Here is a 7155-nt window from a genome sequence, read left to right on the forward strand (position 1 = left end):
TGAATTTTTTGCACAACCCATGTCACCGTGCTTGACTTGATTCTAAGTGCCCCGAGTCATGTACGTGGTCCAAAAGAGGTCAACCTTTTTTTTTTGGGGGGTTAATGCCCAAATTTTTCAACTCGAACCGTGTCAGCAACCCCGACACGAATCGCCCCAATTACCCGAACCCCGACTCGAATCGCGTCGAGCCTTAACCGCCTCCAATTTTTTCGCATGACTCATGTCACCGTGCTCGACATGATTCTAAGTGCGCCGAGTCATGTGCGTGATCCAAAGGCGGTCAACTCTTTTTTTGGGTTAACGCCCAAAGTTTTCAACCCAAATTGTGTCGGCGACCCCGACTCGTATCGCCTCGAGCCTTAACCGCCTCCAGTTTTTTCACAGGACTCATGTCACCGTGCTCGACTTGGTGCCCCGAGTCATGTACGTGATCCAAAAGCAGGTAACTTCTTCCTTCTTTGGTTAACACCCAAAGATTTCAACTCGAATCATGTCAGCAACCCCAACTCAAATCGCCTCGAGCCTTAATCGCTTGCAATTTTTTCGAACCACTCATGTCACCGTGCTTGACTTGATTCTATGCGCCCCAAGTCATGTACGTGATCCAAGAGCGATTAACTCTTTTTCTAGCTAACGGCCAAAGTTTTCGAATCGACTCAGCTACCCCGACTCGAATTGCCTCGAGCCTTAACCGCCTGCATTTTTTTTTCGCTCGACTCATGTAATCGCACTCGCCTTGATTCTGAGTGGCCCGAGTCACTTACGTGATCCAAAACCGGGTAACTTTTTCTTTTTTCTTTTTTTTGTCAAGTCCCAAAGTTTTGAACTCGAATAGAGTTGGATGCCCCGACTCGAGTCGTCTCCAAATTTTTTGCACGACTCATGTCACCGTGCTCGACTTGATTCTAAGTGCCCCGAGCCGTGTACATGATCCAAAAGCGGTTAACTTTTTCTTTTTGGTTAACGCCCAAAGTTTTCAACCTGACCCGCCTCGGCAACCTCGACTCGAAGCGCCTCAAGCCTTAATGGCCTCCAATGTTTTTGCACGACTCATGCCACCGTCGACTTTTCGCTCGAATCATGTCACCCAGGGCACCTCGATGCTACGTGACCCGAGCCCTGTGCGCGATCCAAAACCGGGTAACGTTTTTTTTTTGAACTCCCAAAATTTCATTCTTTTTTGCCTTACGAGGCCTATCATGATCTCTTTTTATAAAGAAAATTCTCAAATCGGATCGTTTCGGCTAGCCTACCTCGAATCTGGCTAGCTAGGCGTAACGCCTCAAGTCGGCTCGGCAATACGTGAACTGAAACTTGTGCGTGATCCAAAAGCAGGTAACTTGTTTTTTTTTTTCTTTTTTTTGTAATGCCCAAAATTTAGCGCTTTTCGCTGTACAGGGCCTCCCATGATTTTTTTGTTTTTTGTTTTTTTTCCCCTCGTTGACCCACTCTGGTGACCCAGTCGGGTCGCCCGAGGTTGGGGCAACGGAGATGGGTTGACCTAGTCGAGTGACCCAAGTTGGGTCGACCCAGGCATGCGATCCTGGCTGGGGACAGCAAGTCGATTCTATAAGTTTGCTTGCCAATTTTGCTAGCCAGGTCGACTCACCAAGTCATCTAACCATGTGGTCTTTGCCAAATCAAGAATTGACTCTTTAAGTCCACTCACAGCTCGTCAAGCCGGCTCACCAAGATGACTTATTATCTCACCTCACCAGGTTGCCCCACCAAGTCGCCTCTTCTTTAAGACCGCTCACCATGTCGGCTCCCCAAGTCACCTCACCGAGTCGACTATTCAGGTTGCCTCACCAAGTCGACCCCTTAAGTTTGCTCACCAACTCAGCTCCCTAAGTCAGCTCACCAAGTCGAATCACATAGTCGTTTTACCACCTTGCCCTAGCAGGTGTGCTTGCCAAGTTGCCCCACCGAGTTGCTTCTCTAAGCCCACTCACCATGTCAGCTCACCAAGTTGGTTGTTCAAGTACGTTGCCAAGTCAACTCTTTAAGTTCGCTCACCAGGTCAGCCCGCCCAAGTCACCTCTTTAAGTTCGTTCGCCAGGTCGGCCCGCCCAAGTCGCATCAGCGGGCTAACTCGTCGAGTCACCTCACAAAGTTGACTCTTTAAGTGCGCTCACCAAGTCAGCTCACCAAGTCGACTCACCATCTCACCTCGATAAGTTGGCTTGCCGAGTTACCCCACCAAGTCGTCGCCTCTTTAAGCCCGCTCACCGTGTCAGCTCGTCAGGTCAGCTCACCAAGTCGACTAATCAAGTAGGCCCACCAAGTCACCTCAAGGATAGCTCCTCACCATGAGTCGCCTCACCATGTTGACTCAATGAGTCTCCTCACCATGTTGACTCTTTGAGCCCGCTCGCCAGGTCACCTCACCAAGTCAACTCGAGTACGTTTCAAAGTTGACTCTTTAATTTTGCTCGCCAGGTCGACTCGCCAAGTCAGCTCACCATGTCATCTCAACGAACCAACTCGCCGAGTCGACTCACCACGTCGGCTCTCTAATACGACTCTTTAGGTTTGTTCATCAGGTCATCCCACCGAGTACTCTCACCAAGTCAACTCTTTAAGTTCGTTCATCAAGTCGCCCCGCAAGGTCGGCCCACCAACTACTCTCATCAAGTCGACCCTTTAAGTTCGGTCATCAACTCACCCCGCCAGGTCAGCCCACCAAGTACTCTCACAAAGTCGACTCTTTAGGTTCGTTCATCAATTCAGCCCACCAGCTCGGCCCACCAAGTTCTCTCACCAGGTCGACTGTTTAAGTTCGTTCATGAAGTCACCCCGCCAGTTCGACCCACCAAGTACTCTCACAAAGTCGACTCTCTAAGTTCGTTCATCAAGTCACCCTGCCAGGTCAGCCCACCAAGTACTCTCACCAAGTCACCCCGCTAGTTCGACCCACCAAGTCGACTCTTTAAGTTCGTTCATCAAGTCACCCGGCCAAGTCGGCCCACCAAGTTGACTCTTTAAGTCCGTTCATCAAGTCACGTGACCAGGTCAGCCCACCGAGTACTCTCGCCAAGTCGACTCTTTAAGTTTGTTCATCAAGTCACCCGGCCAGGTCGGCCCACCAAGTACTCTCACCAAGTACTCTCACCAAGTCGACTCTCTAAGTCCGTTCATCAAGTCACCCCGCCAGGTCGGCCCACCAAGTCGAATCTTTAAGTCCGTTCATCAAGTCACCCCACCAAGTACTCTAACCAAGTCAATTCTTCAAGTGCGTTCATCAAGTCACCCGACCAACTACTCTCACCAAGTCGACTCTTTAACTATGTTCATCAAGTCACCCCACCAAGCACTCTCACCACGTCAACTCTTTAGGTCCGTTCATCAAGTCGCCAGAATAACTACTCTCACCAAGTCGACTCTATAAGTCCGTTCATCAAGTCGGCCCACCAAGTACTCCCACCAAGTTGACTCTTCAAGTCCGTTCACCAGTTCACCCTGCCAAGTACTCTCACCAAGTCAACTCTTTAGGTCCGTTCATCGAGTCACCCTGCCAAGTCGACCCTTTAAGTCCGTTCATCAAGTCGCCCTGCCGAGTTGCTTCTCTAAGCCCACTCACCATGTCAGCTCACCAAGTCGGTTGTTCAAGTATGTTGCCAAGTCAACTCTTTAAGTTCGCTCACCAGGTCAGCCAGCCCAAGTTGCCTCTTTAAGTTCGTTCGCCAGGTCGGCCCGCCCAAGTCGCATTAACGGGCTAACTCGCCGAGTCACCTCACGAAGTTGACTCTTTAAGTGCGCTCACCAAGTCAGCTCACCAAGTCGACTCACCATCTCGCCTCGATAAGTTGGCTTGCCGAGTTACCCCACCAAGTTGTCGCCTCTTTAAGCCCGCTCACCGTGTCAGCTCGTCAGGTCGGCTCACCAAGTCGACTAATCAAGTAGGCCCACCAAGTCGCCTCAAGGATAGCTCCTCACCATGAGTCGCCTCACCATGTTGACTCAATGAGTTTCCTCACCATGTTGACTCTTTGAGCCCGCTCGCCAGGTTGCCTCACCAAGTTGACTCGAGTACGTTGCCAAGTCGACTCTTTAAGTTCGCTCGCCAGGTCGACTCGCCAAGTTAGCTCACCATGTCATCTCAACGAACCAACTCGTCGAGTTGCCTCACCACGTCGGCTCTCTAATACCACTCGCCAAGTCGCCCCACCAACTCGCCCCGTTAGGCCCACTCACCACATCGCCCCGTTAGGCCCACTCTCACCAAGTGGACTCTTTAAGTCTTCTCATAAAGTCGAGCCACCAAGTACTCTCACCAAGTCGACTCTTTAAGTCCTTTCATCGAGTCACCCCACCAAGTACTCTCACCAAGTCAACTCTTTAGGTCCGTTCATAGAGTCACCCCACCAAGTCGACCCTTCAAGTGCGTTCATCAAGTCACCCCACCAAGTCAACTCTTTAAGTTCATTCATCAAGTCACCCCGCCAGGTCAGCCCACAAATTACTCTCACCAAGTTGACTCTTTAAGTTCGTTCATCAAGTCACCCCGCTAGGTCAGCCCACCAAGTGGACTCTTTAAGTTTGTTCATGAAGTAACTCTGCCAAGTCGGCCCACCAGGTCGAATCTTTAAGTTCGTTCATCAAGTCACCCCGCCAGGTCAGCCCACTAACTACTCTCACCAAGTCGACTCTTTAAGTTTGCTCACCAAGTCACCCCGCCAGGTCGGCCCACCAAGTACTCTCACCAGGTCGACTCTTTAGGTTTTTTCATCAGGTCACCCCACCGAGTACTCTCACCAAGTCGACTCTTTAGGTTCGTTAATCACGTCACCCCGCCAGGTTGGCCCACCAACTACTCTCACCAATTCGACCCTTTAAGTTTGGTCATCAACTCACCCCACCAGGTCGGCCCACCAACTACTCTCACAAAGTCGACTCTTTAGGTTCGTTCATCAATTCACCCTGCCAGCTCGGCCCACCAAGTTCTCTCACCAGGTCGACTCTTTAAGTTCGTTCATCAAGTCACCCTTCCAGTTCGACCCACCAAGTACTCTCACAAAGTCGACTCTCTAAGTTCGTTCATCAAGTCACCCTGCCAGGTCAACCCACCAAGTACTCTCACCAAGTCACCCCGCTAGTTCGACCCACCAAGTCGACTCTTTAAGTTCGTTCATCATGTCACCCAGCCAAGTCGGCCCACCAAGTTGACTCTTTAAGTCCGTTCATCAAGTCACGTGACCAGGTCAGCCCACCGAGTACTCTCACCAAGTCGACTCTTTAAGTTTGTTCATCAAGTCACCCGGCCAGATCGGCCCACCAAGGACTCTCACCAAGTCGACTCTCTAAGTCTGTTCATCAGGTCACCCCACTGAGTACTCTCACCAAGTCAACTCTTTAGGTCCGTTCATCAAGTCACCCCGCAAAGTCGACCCTCTAAGTTCGTTCATCGAGTCACCCGACCAAGTCGACTGTTTAAGTCCTTTCATCAAGTCACCCTGCCAAGCCGACTCTTTAAGTCCGTTCATCAAGTCGCCAGAACAACTACTCTCACCAAGTCGACTCTATAAGTCCGTTCATCAAGTCGGCCCACCAAGTACTCCCACCAAGTCGACTCTTTAAGTCCGTTCATCAGTTCATCCCGCCAAGTACTCTCACCAAGTCAACTCTTTAGGTCCGTTCATCGAGTCACCCCGCTAAGTCGACCCTTTAAGTTCGTTCATCAAGTCGCCCCGCCGAGTTGCTTCTCTAAGCCCACTCACCATGTCAGCTCACCAAGTCGATTGTTCAAGTACGTTGCCAAGTCAACTCTTTAAGTTCGCTCACCAAGTCAGCCCCCCCAAGTCGCCTCTTTAAGTTCGTTCGCCAGGTCGGCCCGCCCAAGTCGCATTAGCGGGCTAACTCACCGAGTCACCTCACGAAGTTGACTCTTTAAGTGCGCTCACCAAGTCGACTCACCATCTCGCCTCGATAAGTTGGCTTGCCGAGTTACCCCACCAAGTCGTCGCCTCTTTAAGCCCGCTCACCGTGTCAGCTCGTCAGGTCGGCTCACCAAGTCGACTAATCAAGTAGGCCCACCAAGTCGCCTCAAGGATAGCTCCTCACCATGAGTCGCCTCACCATGTTGACTCAATGAGTCACCTCACCATGTTGACTCTTTGAGCCCGCTCGCCAGGTCACCTCACCAAGTCGACTCGAGTACGTTGCCAAGTTGACTCTTTAAGTTCGCTCGCCAGGTCAACTCGCCAAGTCAGCTCACCATGTCATCTCAACGAACCAACTCGCCGAGTCGCCTCACCACGTCGGCTCTCTAAAACCACTCGCCAAGTCACCCCACCAACTCGCCCCGTTAGGCCCACTCACCACATCGCCCCGTTAGGCCCACTCTCACCAAGTGGACTCTTTAAGTCTGCTCATAAAGTCGAGCCACCAAGTACTCTCACCAAGTTGACTCTTTAAGTCATTTCATCAAGTCACCCCACCAAGTACTCTCACTAAGTCAACTCTTTAGGTCCGTTCATAGAGTCACCCCACCAAGTCAACCCTTCAAGTGCGTTCATCAAGTCACCCCACCAAGTCGACTCTTTAAGTTCATTCATCAAGTCACCCCGCCAGGTCAGCCCACAAATTACTCTCACCAAGTCGACTCTTTAAGTTCGTTCATCAAGTCACCACGCCAGGTCAGCCCACCAAGTGGACTCTTTAAGTTCGCTCATGAAGTCACTCTACCAAGTCGGCCCACCAGGTTGACTCTTTAAGTTTGTTCATCAAGTCACCCCGCCAGGTCAGCCCACCAACTACTCTCACCAAGTCGACTCTTTAAGTTTGCTCACCAAGTCACCCCGCCAGGTCGGCCCACCAAGTACTCTCACCAGGTCGACTCTTTAGGTTTGTTCATCAGGTCACCCCACCGAGTACTCTCACCAAGTCGACTCTTTGAGTTCGTTCATCAAGTCGCCCCGCCAGGTCGGCCCACCAACTACTCTCACCAAGTCGACCCTTTAAGTTAGGTCATCAACTCACCCCGCCAGGTCGGCCCACCAAGTACTCTCACAAAGTCGACTCTTTAGGTTCGTTCATCAATTCACCCCGCCAGCTCGGCCCACCAAGTTCTCTCACCAGGTCGACTCTTTAAGTTCGTTCATCAAGTCACCCCGCCAGTTTGACCCACCAAGTACTCTCACAAAGTTGATTCTC

This window comes from Cupressus sempervirens, chromosome 1 (genome assembly GCF_028749045.1).
Source record: "Cupressus sempervirens isolate cs-2001-9-10 chromosome 1, ASM2874904v1, whole genome shotgun sequence".
Classification (NCBI taxonomy): domain Eukaryota; kingdom Viridiplantae; phylum Streptophyta; class Pinopsida; order Cupressales; family Cupressaceae; genus Cupressus; species Cupressus sempervirens.